The sequence below is a fragment of the Chiloscyllium punctatum genome, chromosome 10 (genome assembly GCF_047496795.1).
Source record: "Chiloscyllium punctatum isolate Juve2018m chromosome 10, sChiPun1.3, whole genome shotgun sequence".
NCBI classification, from domain to species: domain Eukaryota; kingdom Metazoa; phylum Chordata; class Chondrichthyes; order Orectolobiformes; family Hemiscylliidae; genus Chiloscyllium; species Chiloscyllium punctatum.
In genome coordinates, this window is record NC_092748.1 from 16,685,355 (window position 1) to 16,705,917 (window position 20,563).

A 20,563-nucleotide genomic window follows, 5' to 3' on the forward strand; every position below is an offset into this window, starting at 1 on the left:
AGGGGAGAGGGGCACTGTGAGGGGACAGGGACACTGTAAGTGGAATGATCACTGTGAGGGGAAGCAGTGAGTATGAGGGGAGTGTGTCACTGTGAGTGGTGGGGGTCACTGTGAGTGGAGGGGTTCCCTGCAGTGGAATGGTTTTGGTGGTTGTGAGCTTTAAGCAGAGGTCTTTGTTTAGAGGAGTTTGGTCTGGGCGATGAGAGGTTGTTGAATTATGCGAGAGTGGTTGTGTTCTGGGGGGAACCATATTGTCAAGGGAGCGGTGGGTTGTTAGGGATCATTAGCTTGTGATGGAGTGTTGAGTTGTGAGGAACATCTGGATGGTGTGTTGTGGTCTGGAAAGTGGGGGGGGGGGGGGAGTGCTTTCAAGCTGTGGAGAGAGGCATCTGGGCTGTACGAGGGGTTTGATTTATGAGAGTGTTTAGATTGTGAGCCAAGACTTGGCTGTGAGGAGGGATTGTCATTTGTGAGGAGTGGGACTGAAGTGGAAGTGGGGAGAGGGCAATGTTTAGTTTTGAGGGGGAACAGGGTAGAGTGTGGTGGGGTGGGGAGGAGAATGCTGTTTGTTTGTGAGGGGAACTCTCACCGTGTGATGTGATTTCTACATATTTAATGTCATTTGTTCCTAAAGTTTGGATTTTAAACTAGTGGCATATTGGTTCATCTTTGAGAAGAGATTTTTAACTTAACTTAACTGAACTGTCCGGAACCATAATTTAAAACCAGTGTGTGTCAGAGAGCAGGTGGCGTGCAGGACTACTGGAGTGTTAATGGAAGTCCATTTATTGTTACTGGGTTTTACCATAGGAGAGGTAGAGAGGCAAAGCAGTTCAAGGAGGGAGAATCCCACTGCCTAGGGCTGAGGCTATTGAAAATATGGTCACCAACAGTGGGATGAAGATGAGTAAGAGCCTGAGCTGAACGAAGGCTAAGTGAGTCCTCAGAGATTTAGGACTGGAGGAGGTTTAGAGAGAAAGTCCGTCTGAGTTCTCCTATGATGCCCAACAATTACAGGCCAGCTCATACATAACGGATCTGCCCCCGATGACATACCTCTATCTAAAAAAATATTCCTCAGTTTCAGGTTTAAATGTTTTAAAAAGCGAAATTGAAATAAATTCTGACATTGGAAATTGCTAAAAATAAGTTCTGCGGAAAATGTTATTTAACATTTTATTCACTAAGCAATCAGACCCTTATGAGTCACAATTTTGGGCTGAACTGGCATTTTCTTTATGAGCTGAATCTCGTCCGAGCTTGGCTGAGGCGCTCAATGAATAATTCATCCTGAGGTAGGAAAACCTGGCCCTGCCATTCCTCAACACAGCTCCTTGTGTTGCTTGTTCTGTGAATGGTCAGGCCACAGCCTATCCCACCTATGTGTACAAAACCACCCATTCAACAAAAGCAGGAGAGGAATTCTCCCTCTTACAAATAACGTCATTTGGGTGACACCTAACATGAAAGGGGCCATTCAAAAAATAAGATTCCAAACATGACATTTCTAAGTTTGAAATTGTACAACTTGAAAAACATCAGCAGGACAGAAAGGGTTCAGAAAAGATTTGCAAGCATGTTGCCAGGGTTGGAGGGTTTGAGCTATAGGGAGAAGCTGAATAGACGGGTGCTGTTTTCCCAGGAGCGTCGGAGGCTGAGGGGTGACCCTACACAGGTTTGTAAAATCATGAGGGGCATGGATAGGATAAATAGACAAGGTCTTTTCCCTGGGGGAGTCCAGAACTATAAGGCATAGGTTTAGAGTGAGAGGGGAAAGATGTAAAAGGGACTGAGGAGGCAACTTTTTCACGTGGAGGGTGGTGCGTGTATGGAATGAGCTGCCAGAGGAAGTGGTGGAGGCTGGTATAAATACAACATTTAAAAAACATCTGAATGGGTATATGAATAGGAAGAGATTAGAGGGCTATGGGCCAAGTGTTGGCAAATAGCACTAGATTAGGCTAGGATGTCTCTGGTCAGCTTGGAAGAGTTGGACCTGAGGGTCTATTTCCGGGCTATACATCACTATAACTCTATGACTCTATCTCAAAGTTCTGTATAGCCAATGATCATGTACTAGTTCATATGTTGTTGGTGTCACAAGGTAGGAAATATGAACCACAATACCACAAATAGCAATTCAATAATCACCAGAAACATTGTCCCAGTGATGATGGTTGAGGGCTAATTGTTGATTAAGGCACTGTCGAGAAATTTGGAATGAGATCTTACCTAAGATGGGACTCCACTTTAATGTCTCATCTGAAAGATTGAACCTGCACTCTCACTCTATCAGTCCTGGAAGTGACTCAGGTTATCTGCTCCAGTCTGTGGACTCCTCCTTAAATGCCACATCCATCTTGATAAGAGGCGAGAGTGCCTAATTCGCTTCATCTGGAATAGCTTGGGAAATCTACAAGTTTGTTACAAACACAGTAACATCACAATGAATCTTGTTTTTGGCGTACGAAGCTGTGTGAAAACGTTTTATGGGCCTTGTAACACATATGCATGAACTATGTGGGTATTTTGTGTACACTTGGTAAAGTAGCACACTTGGCAATTTTCCTTCAGGCATCACCAAAAGACCACTACAGGGTGCACCAAACCTGACCCTTAGGGAACTTGGGCTCCACGGAGACCTCACATCAGCTTTTCATTTGATTTGCTGAGTGAATAATGCAGATCATAGTTTTAGATAAACTGGAACTATGACATTTTCTTTGGACAAGTGAATTCTGTCAAAAATGATGACAAAGAGCATTCTAAGTAGACATTTTTTGGAATAAAGCCTGACTTGTGAACCAGACTGTAGGAGGTGATACAGCTTTAAACACTCATTGGGGTGTGATAATATCAGATCATAGATCATGGCATCTGAACCAGTTCACACCCCACTTCCCCTGTCTAGCAATTTCTTGTAGAACATCAAGACATACTGAAGATCTTCCCAATGGGAGCCCTTGGCTGGGGAAACCTCTACATGTCTCTGGAAAAGAGGCAAGGTTATATAATTACATCCCATGATCTGCCCTTCCCTGGGAGAGTATTTCCTTGTTTATTCTGTGCTTTGACTGATCTGAGTGTGTTTTATCATAACAAAGAGTGTTAAGAGAAATGTGTTGTCGAGTTTAGCTCTGACTCATTATTACACAGGAGCAAGATGGAGGGTTTAAGGATGAAAGGATTAAAGTGCTGAACTTGGAATATGTTCATAATCAGGGTCACAAGTAGCACAGATCCACCCAGAGACAGCTGAGCAGGTGACCAAAACACCCATACGTATCATCGCGCACTTATAACTTCATATTTTCTGGAACCATAGAGTCGTAACGATGTACAGCACAGAAACAGGCTCTTCAGTCTAATCCCATTTGCCAGCATTTGGCCCATATCCCTCTAAACCCTTCCTATTCAAATATCCATCCAGGTGCCTTTTAAATGTTGCAATTGTACCAGCCTCCACCACTTCCTCCGGCAGCTCATTCCATACACGCACCACCCTCTCCATGAAAAAGTTGCCCCTGAGGTCCCTTTTAAAATTTTCCCCTCTCACCCTGAACCTATGCCCTCTAGTGTTGGACTCCGGGGAAAAGACCTTGTCTCTTTACCCTATCCATGTCCCTTATTATTTTATAAACCTCTATAAGGTCACCCCTCAGCCTCTGATGCTCCAGGGAAAACAGCCCCAGCCTGTTCAGTCTCTCCCTTTAGCTCAAATCCTCCAACCCTGACAACATCCTTGTAAATCTTTTCTGAATCCTTTCAAATTTCACAACATCCTTCCAATAGGAGGGAGAAATGACTTGCACACATTATTCCAAAAGTGGCCTAACCAATGTCCTGTAAAGCTGCAACATGATCTCTCAGCTCCTGTACTCAATACTCTGACCAATAAAGGAAAGCATACCAAATGCCATCTTCACTATCCTATCTACATGCAACTCCACTTTCAAGAAACTATAAACCTGCACTCCAAGGTCTCTTTGTTCAGCAATATTCTGCAAGATGTTACCATTAAGTGTATAAATCCTGCTCTGATTTACCTTTCCAAAATGCAGCACCTCACATTTATCTAAATTAAACTCCATCTGCCACTCCTCAGTCCATTGGCCCATCTGATTAAGATCCCATTGTACTCTGAGGTAACCTTCTCTGCTGTCCTCTATGCCTCCAATTTTAGTGTCAGCTGCAAACTTACTAACCATACCTCATATGTTTACATTAAAATCATTTATATAAATGACAAAGAGCAGCAGACCCAGCACCGATCTTTGTGACACACCACTTGTCACAGGCCTCCAGGCTGAAAAACAACCCTCCACCACCACCCTCTGTCTTCTGCCTTTGAGCCAGTTCTGTTTCCAAATGGCTAGTTCTCCCTGTATCCCATGAGAAATACCTTGCTAACCTGTCGCCCATGGGGAACCTTGTTGAACACTTTACTGAAGTCTATATAGATCATATCCACTATTCTATCTTCGTCAATCCTCTTTGTTACTTTTTCAAAAAACTCAATCAAATTTGTGAGACATGATTTCCCATTCACAATGCAATGTTGACTATCCTAAATCAGTCCTTGTATTTACAAATATGTGCAAAACCTGTCCCTCAGGATTCCCTCCAACCATTTGCCCACCACTGACGTCAGGCTCACTGGTCTCTAGTTCCCTGGCTTGTCCTTTCCACCTTTCTTAAATAGTGGCACTCACCTCCAGTCTTCTGGCACCTCACCTGTGACTATCGGAACCAGCACTTCCCTAGCTTCCCACAGAGTTCTAGGGTCCACCTGATCAGGTCCAGGGGATTTATTCATCTTTATGTGTTTTAAGACATCCAGCACCTCCTCCTCTGTAATATGGACATTTTTCAAGATGTCACCATCTATATCCCCACATTCTATATCTTCCATGTCCTTCTTCTCAGTAAATACAGATACAAAATACTCATTTAGCTCCCATCTCCTGCGGCTCCACACAAAGGCTGCCTTGCTGATTTTTGAGGGGTCATATTCTCTCCCTAGTTACGCATTTGTTCTTAATATATTTATAGAATCCCTTTGTATTGTCCTTGACCCTATTTGCTAAAGCTATCTCATGTCCCCTTTTTGCCCTCCTGATTTCCCTCTTAAGTATTTTCCTATTGCCTTTATACTCTTTTAAGGCTTCACTCGATCTCTGCTGTCTGTACCTGTCTTAACCAAACCCTGAATGTCTATAGTCATCCAGCATTCCCTACCCCGACTGGCCTTGCCTTTCATTCTAACAGGAACATATTGTCTCTTGACTCTCGTTATCTCATTTTTGAAGACTTTGCATTTTCCAGCCATCCCTTTACCTGCCCCGAATCAACTGTTGAAAGTTATTGCCTAATACCATTAAAATTGGCCTTCCTTCAGTTTAGAACTTCCTGTGAGAATGAGAGCTGATCACACTGAAATCCAAAATCGAATTCTTGGAAAACATTGTCGGCTAAATAGCTGAGAGGGTATTTCCTCTGACTGGACAGCCTAGAACAATGAAGAGGAGAAGAGGATGATCATTTAAGACTGAAATGGGAAGAAATGTCTTCATGTACAGTGTTATGAATGTTCAGAATTCTCTACCCCAGAGAACGGTGAATTCTTCTTCATAGAAAACATTCATCACAGATGGATGGCTTACAGAGACCCAAGGGACAGGATGATTTAGACAAGAAAGCGCAGCCGAAGTAGAAAATCAGCATCTCATTGGGCTATATGGCCTAATTCTTTTGTTATTGCAGGTATGATTGCAAGAGATAGCAGCTGTGATTTCAAGGAGGTGATTTGTTGTGAAAGACAGAAGGGATTGTCTTTGTTATCTCGGCTAAACACCCAATACGACCTGGCAGAGCTTAATGTGGTTGTGCAGCAAGTATATGTGGACGCTGCACCCCCAGAACTTGCAGGAGTGAAGGTGGGGTCTGTACCCTGTGGTATGAGTGGGATTGAGAGATAGTGAGAGCGTTCTTAAACGCTAGGGTATCAAAGACAGATTTAGAGGAATGGTTGACAGTAACGTAACACGTAGATACCAACTGGGAGTTTGAAATATGGGCCGTTAAATGGAAAAAACCTTTATTCCCTGCAGTCAAAAGAGATGGAAAAAGTGTCGGGAAAGGGTAAAAGATGACAATGTTGATGCTAGAAGGTACGTTAATGTCCGGCTTGCTTTCTCTGTTTCCATCTTATTTTTAAAAACAAAGTGACTTGAAAGGTTACCTGATGTGGGTTCGACCCTCAGAATGACATCCCTTACTGTAGAAGGGGAGATAGTGCCAAATAAAGTGATGGAAGAAAGGGGAGAATTATGGATGGAGTGGTGTGGTCATCGAAAAGGAAGGAGATTCAGAGAAACAGCAGGCAGCTCAGGGAAACATATCCGCCGACAAATTGATAGGAGTAATAAAATTAAAACGTGTATTGATGCACAAGGATAGATGGGGCTGAGAGATGTCTACAAATTGTTTCTATTTTAAGATCATGGTAGCGTTAAGCTGAAGAACACTTTTGTTGTCATCTATTTTAGTCATATTTGATTTTTTCAAATGTAGTAAGCATAAAAAAAAGAGGAAGAGTGGGCCATTCAGCCCCATTCTGTACAGAGAACAAGAAGAAATTCTGGGTCCAAGGATCAGAAAATGGGACAACTGCACAAATTCAGCATGGTTACAAAGAGGACTCGGCAGGAGGGCTTTATTTTGTATTTTCATTGCTGTAGACTTGGATATAGTGTAAAATGCATTCTTTGGGATATTGTTTGTTTACTCACAAATGCTCCTGGCATGCCAACTTATTCCCTGTTCTCACACATCACACAGGATGCTGCTGTTTCTGTTTATTCATGAACAGAATGACAGCACGGCCATTCAGGTGATCCCTGACAGCATTGCACGTAGAATCCCTACAGCATGGACGCAGGCCATTTGGCCCATCGAGTCCACATTGCCCCTCCAAAGAGAATCCTATCCTATCCCTGTAACCCGACATTTCCCATGGCTAACCCACCTAGCCTGCACGTCCTTGGTCACTATGTGGCAATTTAGCATAGCCAATCCACCTAACCTGCACATCTTTGGACTGTGGGAGGAAACAGAGCACCCAGAGGGAACACTTGCAGATACGGGGAGAACATGCAAACTCCACACACAGTCACCCAAGAGTGGAATTGAACCAATGCCCCTGACACTCTGAGACAGCTGTTCTAATCACTGAGCTACCGTGCCACCTCAGTCCATTACTTTGCTGCTTGAAGTAGTGAGAGCAGGAAAAGACAGGTCCAGACAGAATCAGGCCAAACAGGAGAGATGAGCCCATACATTTACACGTGTGGTTTCTTCAAAACCCCCTATTAAACCAAGCCACCTTGAATGTTTTGCAAAGGAGTAAGGGGATGGGAATGGGGTGTTATAGAGTCATACAGCACAGAAACAGACCCTTCGGTCCAACCGAAGGGTCCATGTTGACCATAAGCCCAAACTAAACTAGTCCCACCAGCATGTGTCGGCCCTTATCCCTCCAAACCTTTCCTACTCATGTACTATCTCAATGTCTTTTAAATGTTGTAATTGCACCTGCATCCACCACTTACTCTGGATGGGCACACGTATGGGCCCCAGCTATGCCTGTCTCTTTGTTGGCTACGTAGAGCAGTCGATCTTCTGTAATTACACCGGCACCACTCCCCACCTCTTCCTCCACTACATTGATGACTGCATTGGCGCCACCTCATGCTCCCGCAAGGAGGTTAAGCAATTCATCAACTTCACCAACACATTCTCCACCCTGACCTTAAATTTACCTGGACCATCTCTGACACCTCCCTCCCCTTCCTGGACCTCTCCATCTCCATTAATGACGACCGACTTGACATTGACATTTTTTACAAACCCACCGACTCCCACAGCTACCTGGATTACACCTCTTCCCACCCTACCTCTTGCAAAAATGTCATCCCGTATTCCAAATTCCTCCGCCTCCGCCGTATCTGCTCCCAGGAGGACCAGTTCCACCACAGAACACACCAGATGGCCTCCTTCTTTAGAGACCGCAATTTCCCTTCCCACATGGTTAAAGATGCCCTCCAACGCATCTCATCCACATCCCGCACCTCTGCCCTCAGACCTCACCCCTCCAACCGTAACAAGGACAGAACGCCCCTGGTGCTCACCTTCCACCCTACCAACCTTCGCATAAACCAAATCATCCGCTGACATTTCTGCCACCTCCAAAAAGACCCCACCACCAGGGATATATTTCCCTCCCCACCCCTTTCTGCCTTCCGCAAAGACCGTTCCCTCTGTGACTACCTGGTCAGGTCCATGACCCCCACAACCTACCCTCCAATCCTGGCACCTTCCCCTGCCACCGCAGGAACTGCAAAACCTGCACCCACACCTCCTCCCTCACCTCCACCCAAGGCCCTAAAGGAGCCTTCCACATCCATCAAAGTTTTACCTGCACATCCATTAATATCATTTATTGTGTCCGTTGCTCCCGATGCGGTCTCCTCTACATTGGGGAGACTGGACGCCCACTTTAGGGAACATCTCCGATACACCCACACCAATCAACCAAACCGCCCTGTGGCCCAACATTTCAACTCCCCCGCCCACTCTGCCGAGGACATGGAGGTCCTGGGCCTCCTTCACCGCCGCTCCCTCACCACCAGACGCCTGGAGGAAGAACGCCTCATCTTCCGCCTCGGAACACTTCAACTCCAGGGCATCAATATGGACTTCAACAATTTCCTCATTTCCCCTTCCCCCACCTCACCCTAGTTCCAAACTTCCAGCTCAGCACTGTCCCCATGACTTGTCCTACCTGCCTATCTTCTTTTCCACCTATCCACTCCATCCTCCCCCCACCCCCAACCTATCACCTTCATCCCCTCCCTCACTCACCTATTGTACTCTATGCTACTTTCTCCCCACCCCCACCCTCCTCTAGCTTATTTCTCCACGCTTCAGGCTCTCTGCCTTTATTCCTGATGAAGGGCTTTTGCCCGAAACGTCGATTTTACTGCTCCTCAGATGCTGCCTGAGCTGCTGTGCTCTTCTAGCACCACTAATCCAGAATCTGGAAGTGCATTCCATGCATGAACCACACTCTCTGCAAAAATCTTGGCCCTCATATTCTTTTTAAATCCTTCCCCTCTTACTTTTAAATATGGTACCTAGTCTTAAAATCCCCCACCCTGGGGACAGGTCACCTGCTATTCGCCTTATCTATACACCTCATTATTTTATAAACATCTATAAGGTCACCCTTTAACCTCCTATACTCCAGTGAAAAAAAGTCCCAGCTTATCCAGCCTATTTTTATCTCACAAACCTTCCATTTCAGGCAACATCCTGGTAAATGTTTCCTGAACCCTTTCCAGCTTAATAATGTCCTTCCCATAACAGGGTGACAAAACTGGGAAATCTCTTTCTTCTTACTCATTCTCCCTAAGTCCAATCAGTAGTAAGCAGTGCTGCCTCACAGCACCAGGTTTGATTCCATGGTTGGGAAACTGTCTGTGTGGAGTTTGTACATTCTCATTATGTCTGGGTGGGTTTCCTCTGGGTACTCTGGTTTCCTCCCACAGTCCAAAGATGTGCGTCTGAGGTGGATCAGCCATGTTAAATTTCCCATAGTGTCCAGGAATGCGCAGGCTAGCTGGATTGGCCATGGGAAATGCAGGGTTAGGGTAGTTGGGTGAATCTGGGTGGAATGCTGTTCAGAGGATCAGTATGGATGCAAAGGGCTGAATGACCTGTTTCCACACTGTCAGGATTCTATCAATGGTAGCTCATTGACTCTGTCAGCCATTGATGATTGTGGATATGGAGCCTACCCTCACTTCTTTCTAATTATCTTTGCTCTCCCACTCGATTATGAAGACCAAAAGGCCTGGGCTCAAACAACCTGTGACACCAATGGCCAGAAGGAGGGGAGAGTGAAATGGTACACGGATAGCCCATCTGGAATATATGCTAGAGAGAAATCCTGGAATTTTGGAAATTAGTCACAGCTGTGGCGCTTGGGTTAGAGTCAGGGGATGAGTCGCCTGGGAATTCTCTTAAAATGTGGCCAGGGGAATTTGTATGTCAGCATTGTTAGAGTGGAAAGTTTCACTGAAAATAATTTTCTGCACAGAAGCAGATTTCTGATCTTCCAGCTCGAACACTTCTCTTTTTCACTCTCTCTCTCTCTCTCTCTCTTTTATTTGTCTTCTCTTTCCCTCTCTCCCTTTGGGGGTGGGTGCTGGGTAGTATGAATCCAAGACGGGTCTAATCTGGGTTTTGTATAACTGCAACATAATGTTTGCATTCTTGCTTCCAGTCCTGGTGATAGAAAGGAGCATTCTGATCTGTCCTTTTTCAATCCAATATAGATAACCTTGATTACAGGTGAATTCCAGTTTACCATTGGATAGCAAAGAATGGAATCAGGGGAATTAGGTTCCAGCCAGCTGAATGTCAGGAAAGAGATGTAGGAGGAAGGTGTTGTGGTCAACTGTGTCAAAGGCTATAGACGGATGGACCAGGGCGAAGAGGGAAAGTTTACCTAGGTCAGAATCACATCGGATATTTGCGTAAGAGTTAATACAATACTGCAGCAGCACCTGATCGATCTGACTGGAGGGGTTCAAGAAGGGCATCCCAAAACATATTGCAGCTAATCACCAGAGAGGCACGTGAACCCTCAAACCTACCAACCCAGACATTTGGGAGTGAGGGCAGGGCTATTTTGGGGGAATGGTGGATCATGGAATTGTAGAAACATCGCATTCCTACAGTGTGGAAGAAGGCTATTCGGTCCATCGAGTGCACATCAACGCTCCAAAGAGCATCCCTCTCTATCCTGTCACCCCGCATTTCTGTGGCTAATTCACCTATCCTACACATGCCTGGACACTATGGGCAATCTAGCAAGACATGTCCACCTAACCTACACATCTTTGGATGGGTGGCTTCTACCTTTGAGCCAAGATTGACACTTAGAATGAAGAACCTCCATGTCATTGATGAACTAAGGCTTAGACAGGAAGTGATGGATGTGGAAAGGGGAACTGACTATAAAGTATTAACCAATGAGAGAGAAAAATGATCACAATGGGAGAATTTGGAAGCTTGAGTTGAGAGTGGTTGTCAACTATTCCCTTGCAACTTGCCCAGGACAGTCACTTGGATTTTAATGTACCTCAATGGTCGAGGAGCAGACTGAGGCAGTGACCTGACAATTTTTCAGACAAGTGAAACATGGAAATATCTGCCAAGGGGAAAAAAATTGAAAGAACTGCAGATGCTGGAAACCTGATACAAAAACAGAAATTGCTGGAAAATCTCAGTAGGTCTGACAGCATCTGTGGAGAGAAATCAGAGTAAGCATTTCAGGTCCAGAGACCCTTCTTCAGGAAATGAAGAAAGGATCTGAGGAAGGGTCACTGGATTTCTGTCCACAGATGGTCCCAGACCTGCTGAATTTTTCCAGCGACTTTTGTTTTAGCTATGGAAATACCTGTACCTTAGCTGCTTTATTAATTGGAAGTGCTTAATAATAATTAATACTTGGGGGTGCAATGTTAAGTGAACATCAAGAGAATGCTCATGGACAGCACAATTTTCCCTCATAGTTCATAGCCAGCATAAGTTGGCCGGCACAGTGGCTCAGTGGTTAGCAACGCTGCTTCACAGCTCCAGGCGCCTGGGTCCAATTCCACCCTCGGGTGACTGTCTGTGTGGAGTTTGCACATTCTCCCCGTGTCTGCGTGGGTTTCCTCCAGGTGCTCCGGTTTCCTCCCACAGTCCAAAGATGTGCAGCTCATGTGGGTTAGTCATGTGAAATACAAGGTTACAGGGGTAGGGTAGAGAGGTGGGTCTGGGTGGGATGCTCTTCGGAGGGTCATGTGGAATTGATGGGCTGAATGGCCTGCTTCCACACTGTATAGACTCTATAATTCCTATCGGAGAGATTTTAATGGCCCCGTTTAGCTGAAAGACTTGACTGATTGGGCGAAATCTTAAAAGGGTCCACGCAACGTGGGCTTCAGTGAGATTGGCAACAGGATCATCCAAGTAAGTGTAAGGATGCCTATCTCCATATTAGGAGCATCTCACTCCATCTTTTATGCTCTTGACAAGCAGCATGGCAGGTTTCTTACTGGCCAACAGCGCATTGTCCATTTCACCAGACAATAGAGGTGGCACAGACCTGTCAGCATCAGGTAGCATGGTCTCCTCTGCATGTTCCCCAGGAAGACAATGCCCCCCCCCCCCACCCCCAACCTACACCATGCTGCTGACCCAAGCTGTCCAGGTAAATCATGGTGCCATCTTGGCATCTGTGGAAACCATCCATGGCTGAGCAGGGCAGGCATAGCGGTGCTCAATGGGCATTTGTTCATGGGATTGGGGCATCGCTGGTTGGGCCAGCAATTATGGCCCATCCTTAATTGTCCAGAGGGCAGATGAGTGTCAACCCCCGATTGTTGAAATCACATGTAGGCCCAACCCCAGGTAAGGATGGCCAGTTTCCTTCTGTAAAGTGCATTGGTGAGCCAGATCAATCTTGATAACTCTGGTTAAATGAGTTCAGCTCTTTATTCCAAGTTATTTTCTCATATTGAGTTCAAATGTCACAAATCTGCCATGTCTGGATTTGACACGTCGGGGATAATAATCCAATGACACCACCCACTACACCATAATCTCACAGCAGCCTTTTCAAGGTGATGTGGGGCACAGGCGATGTCAATATTTCGGCAGCTATCTGCAGAATGGCAGGTTTTTCTGGGAACAGGACGTGTAGCGAGATGGGGCTGGAATTGGACGTGACCAATGCAATGAAGGCTGGTTAGATAGTTCACTTTTATGATTCATTCATGGGATGAGGGCATCACTAGCGAGGCCAGCATTTATTGCCACTCCCGAATTGCCCAGAGGGCAGCTGAGAGTCAACCACATTGCTGTGGGTCAGGAGTCACTTGTAGGCCAGGCTGGGTAAGGATGGCAGTTTCCTTCCTGAAAGGGCATTGTTGTTTCTTTCCCCACAACAATCAGCAAAGGTTGTGGTCATCATTAAACTTCTATGTGGGGCAGCACAGCGGTTAGCACTGTTGCCTCACAGCACCAGGGGCCCAGGTTCTAATCCCCCCTCGGGCGACTGTCTGTGTGGAGTTTGCATATTCTCCCTGTGTCTGTGTGGGTTTCCTCCGGGTGCTCAGGTTTCCTCCCAGAGTCCAAAGATGTGCAGGTCAGGTGAATTGGCCATGCTAAATTGCCCATAGTGTTAGGTGCATTAGCCAGGGGTAAATATAGTGGAGGGAATAGGTCTGGATAGTGTACTCTTCGGAGGGTCGGCGTGGACTTGTTGGGTCGAAGGGCCTGTTTCCATACTGGAGGGAATCTAATTCCAGACAGGAATCTGTGGCAAGATGTGAACCTGGGTGCCCAGGACATTTCCTGGGGTCTCTGGATTAACAGTCCAGCGACAATACCACTAGGCTGTGACTTCTCCATAACGGCATGGGTTCGGTAAGATATGGCAAGAAATCCTGCTGGGCCTTGTGATAGTGATTTCTCCAAAACACCCAATGCAAACCGGAACTACCCAAATCAATTTAAGACTGAGGGCATTGAGTTGGTTTCCAGACTGGTCAGTGCAGAAATGTTTCAATAAGTGGAGTGTAGACATAGTTAATAGTTCATCTGTTTCCTCATGTTCGGTTCATAAAATGAACATCTGGTAATAATGTTCTTGAAATGGTAGCCCCTAGTGTGCAGTTAGTTTGGATAGATTTTCTTGAGGAAGTGACGGTAAAAGCAAGCTGTGCAACGTGGTATACATTGAATTCCAAGAAGCCGTGAATAGATTTCCAAGTTCAAGGCTACTGCTCCAGCTAAAAGCCACAGAATTCCAGGATAATTCTGGTGAGGAATTGTGCGCCGGCTCTACGCGTGGGCTCCTAGCAGAGTCTAGAACGGAGTCTTGAAAATCGAACAAGATCATATCAGGTCTGAAGGAAGGGTCACTGGTCTTAAAACATCAACTCTTATTTTCTCCACACAGAAAGTGCCAGCTGAGTTTCACCAGCAATTTCTGTCTTTGTTTCAGCTTTCCGGTATCTGCGGGTCTTTGTTTTATTAAAGGCCATTTAATGTCAGAAACATTACAGCAGAAGGAATAACAGCAGGATTACTTATATTGCTCTTTGTTCCAACATTCAATACATTGACCATCTGTCTCTCCATGCCTTTCCCCTACTCCACCAATCCCCCCCAAGGCTGGAATTGAACCTGGGTCCCATGTGCTGTGAAGCAGCAGTGCTAACCACTGAAACACTATGCTGCCCATGGCTTAAGTCTCACCTGATGGGAAAGGAAAGTGGGTCCATAACATGATTAAACATTTTGAGCATCAAACTACAAATGCTTCTAACACACACACTGATGGCAGGAGGCAAGAGTGGGACAGATTCCTGGTTAGCCATGTGATGGGAAGAATCTGGAGCTTCCACTATCGGTATTCAGAGTTTCAGGCTAAAATGTGCATGCAAAACATGTATTTTGCCTTGGACTCCCTGAATGAACAGTAACAGATCCACCAATCACCAAACTAATAAGCCAATCTGCAGTCAATTTAGGTACTGCAAAACGAGGTCAATGAAACTGTGGGAATGACAGTCAATGACTTTTTCGTGAGAGCGCTTAAGCAACAATTTATTTATTGCTATTTTAACTGAAGTGATTTAAAATAAACACATGAAGGCTTTACAAATCGTGCAGGGGGGGTTTGATCAGGAGCAGAATAAGTGTCTTCCCCATAACAATTGCAGCCAAAAATATAGGTCAGCGAACAGACTGCACAGTGATAGATGCACTTTGCATCAAAAATGAACTTTACATACTCCATGTAAAAGGTGAGGTAAACAATCTCTATGATCTATGAAGAGTGTGGATGTAGCACAGACGTGAAGCTGAAAGAGATTGAGAACCATGCCATGAATATAAAGTAGGTGATAAGGACGGTATGTCATAGATTTTAGCTATGAATATGTAGCACTGTACTGTGAGCATTTGGTTCATTATTCTACCCTTTCTACTATTTAGTGCAGGGGTCGCTGGCAATGCCAGAATGAATTGTCCATCCCTAATGGCTTTTGATCTGAATGCCTTGCTAGACCATTTCAAATGACAATTGAAAACCACATTGCAATGAGCCTGGAGTCACAGGTAGATCAGCAGAGTTTGTTCGCTAAAGGACCCAGTGAGACAAACGGCAATGGCAAGCGTTGGAGAAACTCAGCAGGTCTAGCAGCATCTGTAGAAAGAGAAACAGAGTTACCGGCTCAAGTCTAGTGACCCCTTCTGCAGAACTGATGGCAGTTAAGAAAAATATGGTACTTTTGCTGATCACAGTGGGTGTGAACAAATAGGTGGAGAGAGAGTGAGAGCGCAGAGAAGGAGAGAGAGAAAGAAAAGAGGCTACGCTGCTAAAGGGATTGCTGATAGGAAGCCAAGGAAGAAGAGATCCTAGATGGGTGATAATGGAGCCTATGAGTGGGTGAAAATGAATCTACTTCCAGACAGGACCTGGGTGGGTAAAACACATGGGGGAAGGTGTTCTCGCTGTAAAATCGTTAATCTCAGTGTTGAATCCTGTAAGTGGTAAGGTCCTGGTGAAAACTGAAGTGTTATTCCTCCAGCTTGTTTTGAGTATCATTGGATAGATCACTGCAGCAGGCCTGAGACAGAAACATTAGTGTGGGAATGTGTGTGTGTGTATGTGTGTGTGTGTGTATGTGTGTGTGTGTGTGTGTGTATGTGTGTGTGTGTGTGTATGTGTGTGTGTGTGTGTATGTGTGTGTGTGTATGTGTGTGTGTGTGTATATGCATGTGTGTATATGTGTGTGTGTGTGTGTATGTATGTGTGTGTGTTTGCGTGTCTGTGCATGTGTATTTGTATCTGCGTGGGTTTCCTCCGGGTGCTCTGGTTTCTTCCCACAGTCCAAAGATGGGCAAGTGAGGTGGATTGGCCATGCTAAATTGCCCATAGTGTCTAGGGATGTGTAGGTTAGCTGGATAGGGAAATGCGAGATTACAGGTATAGGGTGGGGGTTGTGTCTGGTTGGGATGCTCTTCAGAGAGTTGGTGTGAACTCGATGGGCCAAATGATTCCACACTGTAGGAAGTCTATGATTCTTGGCTCTCGGCAACACAATCATAATCAATTTTTGGTGGTCACACAGACCATTAAAGAATTCTCGAACCTGGTCTGCGAATCACAAACTCATTCAGCTTACATCTTAAAAGGAAAGAACCGTAAAATTTGGCACTGGAATTGACTCCTGCTTGGAGAAGATGTGAGCTGCCGTACTGCCAAATCAGGTCGCTTTCTGCTCACGTTATGGCGATAGATCCACCCATCACCTAACAGTGTCTGCCCCATGGTGTCTGCATTGGACTCGCTAGTTTCCTCAATCACTCACTCTACCGCGACAATCATCCAGGGTGAAACAAGAACAACAGCGGGCCATGTGTGGAATGGTGGTTAGCATTCCACGGCGGGCATAGCGCCTCCTGGCAGTTGGAAGTGGCAGTGGCAGCAAGGACATCCTTTTTAAATTCTGGTTTTGTAACTGAGATGGCGCTGGAGAATGGTGACTTTGTACACTTTTCACCACACTCATTGTATTCCTATACTTGAGTACATGCGACAATAAAATCCAATTCTAATCCAAATCAACAGAGTTCAGCACAGGACCGAGGGAGTGTTGCACCGTTGGAGGTGCAGCCTGTTAGATACGATACAAAACTGACGGCCACAAGAGGGTGTTAAAGATCCTATTTCAAAGATTGACAGGTATCTGTTCCCAAACTGGCCATCCCTGCAGCACAAATAGATGTAAGTAATGCCATCTGCTCTATTGTTGTAACAGTGTCAAAGGATCACCTTACTATTATCATCACACAGGGCCTTGAGTAGACAGCCCCGACAGAGGAAACCTCGGGCAGATATAGGTGCCTGCGCAGTTTGCTAATGTCGACAGGGTTCAGAGTTTCTGTTTCCCCGACACTGTTTCCAAATGTGCACTGTGTACTTGCTACAGACTAAACATACCAAGACGCAACTTCTACCTGGTGATTATGGACCTTCTTCCCAATCTGTTCCCCACAGTGAGGGATGCTTGTGTTGGAATGTATGTGCAGTTATCCATCAGAGAAAGACTCTTGACAAGAATCTGCCTGGGAGTCTTGTAGCACAGGGAGTCGCTCAGATCTGATTGAAACAACTACTCTGCTGATCTTAGGCACCGACCATATTAGAAGAATTTACAGAGCAATAGTCAGCCCATTTGGCTGCCTTCCTGCGCACCTCCTGTGCCCTCTAAGTCCTAAGATCCAAACTGAACACAGGGCTTTTGGCTCAGAGGTAGGGACACTGCCACTTCATCACCCTATGTTAGAGTGGAGCACATTGGTGTCCCTGTGTTGCTAGCTACTTTACCCCAACTACCTCTCAGTTCCAACTTTGGAAAGCACCCTGCACTGTCCAAGGGTGCCATTGGTTTTTATGTGTATGGCTTTTGAAGTGACACTGCCAACTTGGACTCAGTTTTCTGCTAATGATTCCATGCCAGTCCTGACTGGATAATGATTGCCCAAATTTATTAAATGTAAGACCCATACAGTGAGATGGAGCAAGAGGTTTGATGGTCCTGACTTAGAATCGCTGAGGCTGATTACAAAAACTCCAACTCCCACACTCAGACCAGCGATAGCAGAATAGGGATCAATGTAGGGAGTTTTCCGGGATGGGCAAGATACAGGCACTCACTGAGCTGTCCCGGGGCAAGTAGAAGATCCGTGTTTGAAGAATTGAGGAAGAGATTAGAACACGTCCCATTTAGACCCTCCTTCGTTTTTGAATCAGCATTGGATGAGAAGGTACAGTCATGTGTTTTCCTGTGAGTCCTGGCAGACTGCAGACCAAGCCTAAGTGAGCATCTGTTGAAATTGAAAAGACATTTGAAAGACCAATTATCTTGCCGCTCCCAGGCGGGCTCAGGGAAATGAAACCTGTACGCAAATATCAGGAAGACAGGCAGGAGCGCTCACGAGAGTTGGAAGGCCCCATTGGAATATTGTGCCAGAAGTAAATGCATCCACTCTCTCAACTCAATAAAAACCAAAAGAACTGCAGATGCTGGCAATCAGAAATAAAAACAGAAATTGCTGGAAAATCTCAGCAGGTCTGGCAGCATCGGTGCAGGGATATCAGAGTTAACGTTCAGGACGAGTTACCCTTCCTCAGAACTGAAGGTAGCAAGGAAAATACGGGCTTTTATGCAGAAGATTGGGTCGGGGGGGGGGGGGGGGGTAAAGAAAAAAATGATAAGTGGAGCTACGGTACAATTAATGACATAGGACAAGAACAAAGATTAAAACGGAAATCCTGTCAGAAAGAGGAGCTGAACTTCTTAAAGGTGGGCATACAGTGAGTTAAATACTAAATAAAAAATTGAAAGAACTGCAGATGCTGGAAATCAGAAACAAAAACACAGGTTGCCGGAAAAGCTCAGCACCTGTGGCTAGAAATTGGTCCCTCTCAACTCCTGGGCGGGTCAAAACTCTGCCCAGCATCCCCTCGAAAAAAAAATGTCATGTGTTTACATAGCACCTTTTCCAATCTTAGGATCATCCAAGTATTTCACAACCATTGGAGTGTTTCTCTAGTGCAGACCCTGCTGCAATATAGAGAAATGTGGCAGCCAATCAGAGCACAGCAAGATTCCACAAACCACAACGTCACCGTGATCAGATAGTGTGCTGGTTGAAGACAATATGATCCAGGATACAGTGGATAACTTCCCTGACCCTGCTTTGAAAGAGCGCCATGGGTACTTTTCCAGACAATCCCCGGCAGCTTTCCCTTACATGCCTCATCGGAAGAACAGCACCTCCCACCCTACTGCACTCCCTTAGGGAGTACTTTGCAATGCTAAAAATCCATTGTGCTCATGTCTCCACAGAGTGGGACTTACCTCCACGATCTTCTGACTCAGAGCTGCGAACTGGTTTTTTCCCTGACTATACGATGGGGAATACTACTGGTAGCCTAGAGTGGGTGAGCATTCAAGTCTTGAGAGTGAACTGATTAGAACAAGGTTTAGTCCTTGCTGAGCTGGGGGCTGGAGAGAATAAACTACAACATTTGGCTGAGTTCGGGGAGGACTGAATAAAAAATCAGCTGGGGACTCCCTCTCATACAGTCATAGACCAATAGAGTCGGACTCAGCGTGAATGTAAAGTTTTTGCTTGGAATCATGGGAACCATTCAATAGTTCCACTGCCGAAGGAAGCCATTCAGTCCAGTGCAGCCAATGCTAGTCCCATAGCCTGGCAGCCCTGAAAGGGTTTCCTCTTCAGCTGTTATCTAGCTCCTTTTAGACAGCGATGGTTGAATTCGCCTCACCACATGATCCGGGACAGCATTTCAGCCACTCTTTTAAAAAAAAAGGTTTTCCTTCATGGAGGCCTCCAGTGAATTGCTTGAACAACTTGCACCAGTGTCCTCTAATTCTTGATCATTCTGCCAACCCTGTCTCTCTGTCAAATTCCGAGCACCTCCATTAAACGTCATCATGTTTTATTCCATTGTCGTCGGGTTCGGGGTTATGCTGGAGTGGGGGGGAGTTTGTAAGGGGATAATCACGCAGCTCTCACTGGCCTGCATTGATGTTGCCCTTTCTGAGACGTCGGCCGTCCCTGCCACCGCATCGGCCTACTTCACCCGTGATCAAGGCCAGCTCTGGCACTGGGGCTGTGGGCACCACTGGGATGAAATCCCACGACATTTCCCCTACTCTCGGCTCAGTCGGTTGTACCTGAGCCAAAGCGTCATGGGTTCAATTCCATTCGGGAGGCCTGAGCTCAGAACCTCTGTCAGTGCGGTACCCGTGTGAGTGCTACACTGTCGAAAGCACTACCTTTCAGGTGTGATGCTCACAAAGTGCTTTTTCACACCTTGTGCTGGTCCATAGCACCTGAAGATCAATGGAATCCATTGCTAACGTCCACCTATTCTAAAACTTTCAAATTTGCCACACAACCATCACCATCCACCTCTTCCAAAACTTCCAATTCCCTGGCCCCCAACACCTTATCTTCACCATGGATGTACAGACCTTTTACACCTGTATCCCCCCCTCCACACACAGGGCCTCAGAGCCCTCTGCTTCTTCCTCTCCCATAGGCCCAACCAGTCCCCCTCCACCAACACTCTCATTCGCTTGGTGAAACTGGTCCTCACCCTTAACAACTTTTCCTTTGAATCGTCTCACTTCCTACAAAGCAGAGGGATGACTATGAGCACCCATATGGGTCCGAGCTATGCCTGCCTCTCTGTAGAATACGTGAAACAGTCCCTCTTCCGCAGCTACACCGGCACCATACCCCAGCTTTTCCTCTGCTACATTGATGATTGTATCGGCACTGCCTTGTGCTCCCACGAGGAGCTCAAACTGTTCATCAACTTCACCCACACCTCCCACCCCCA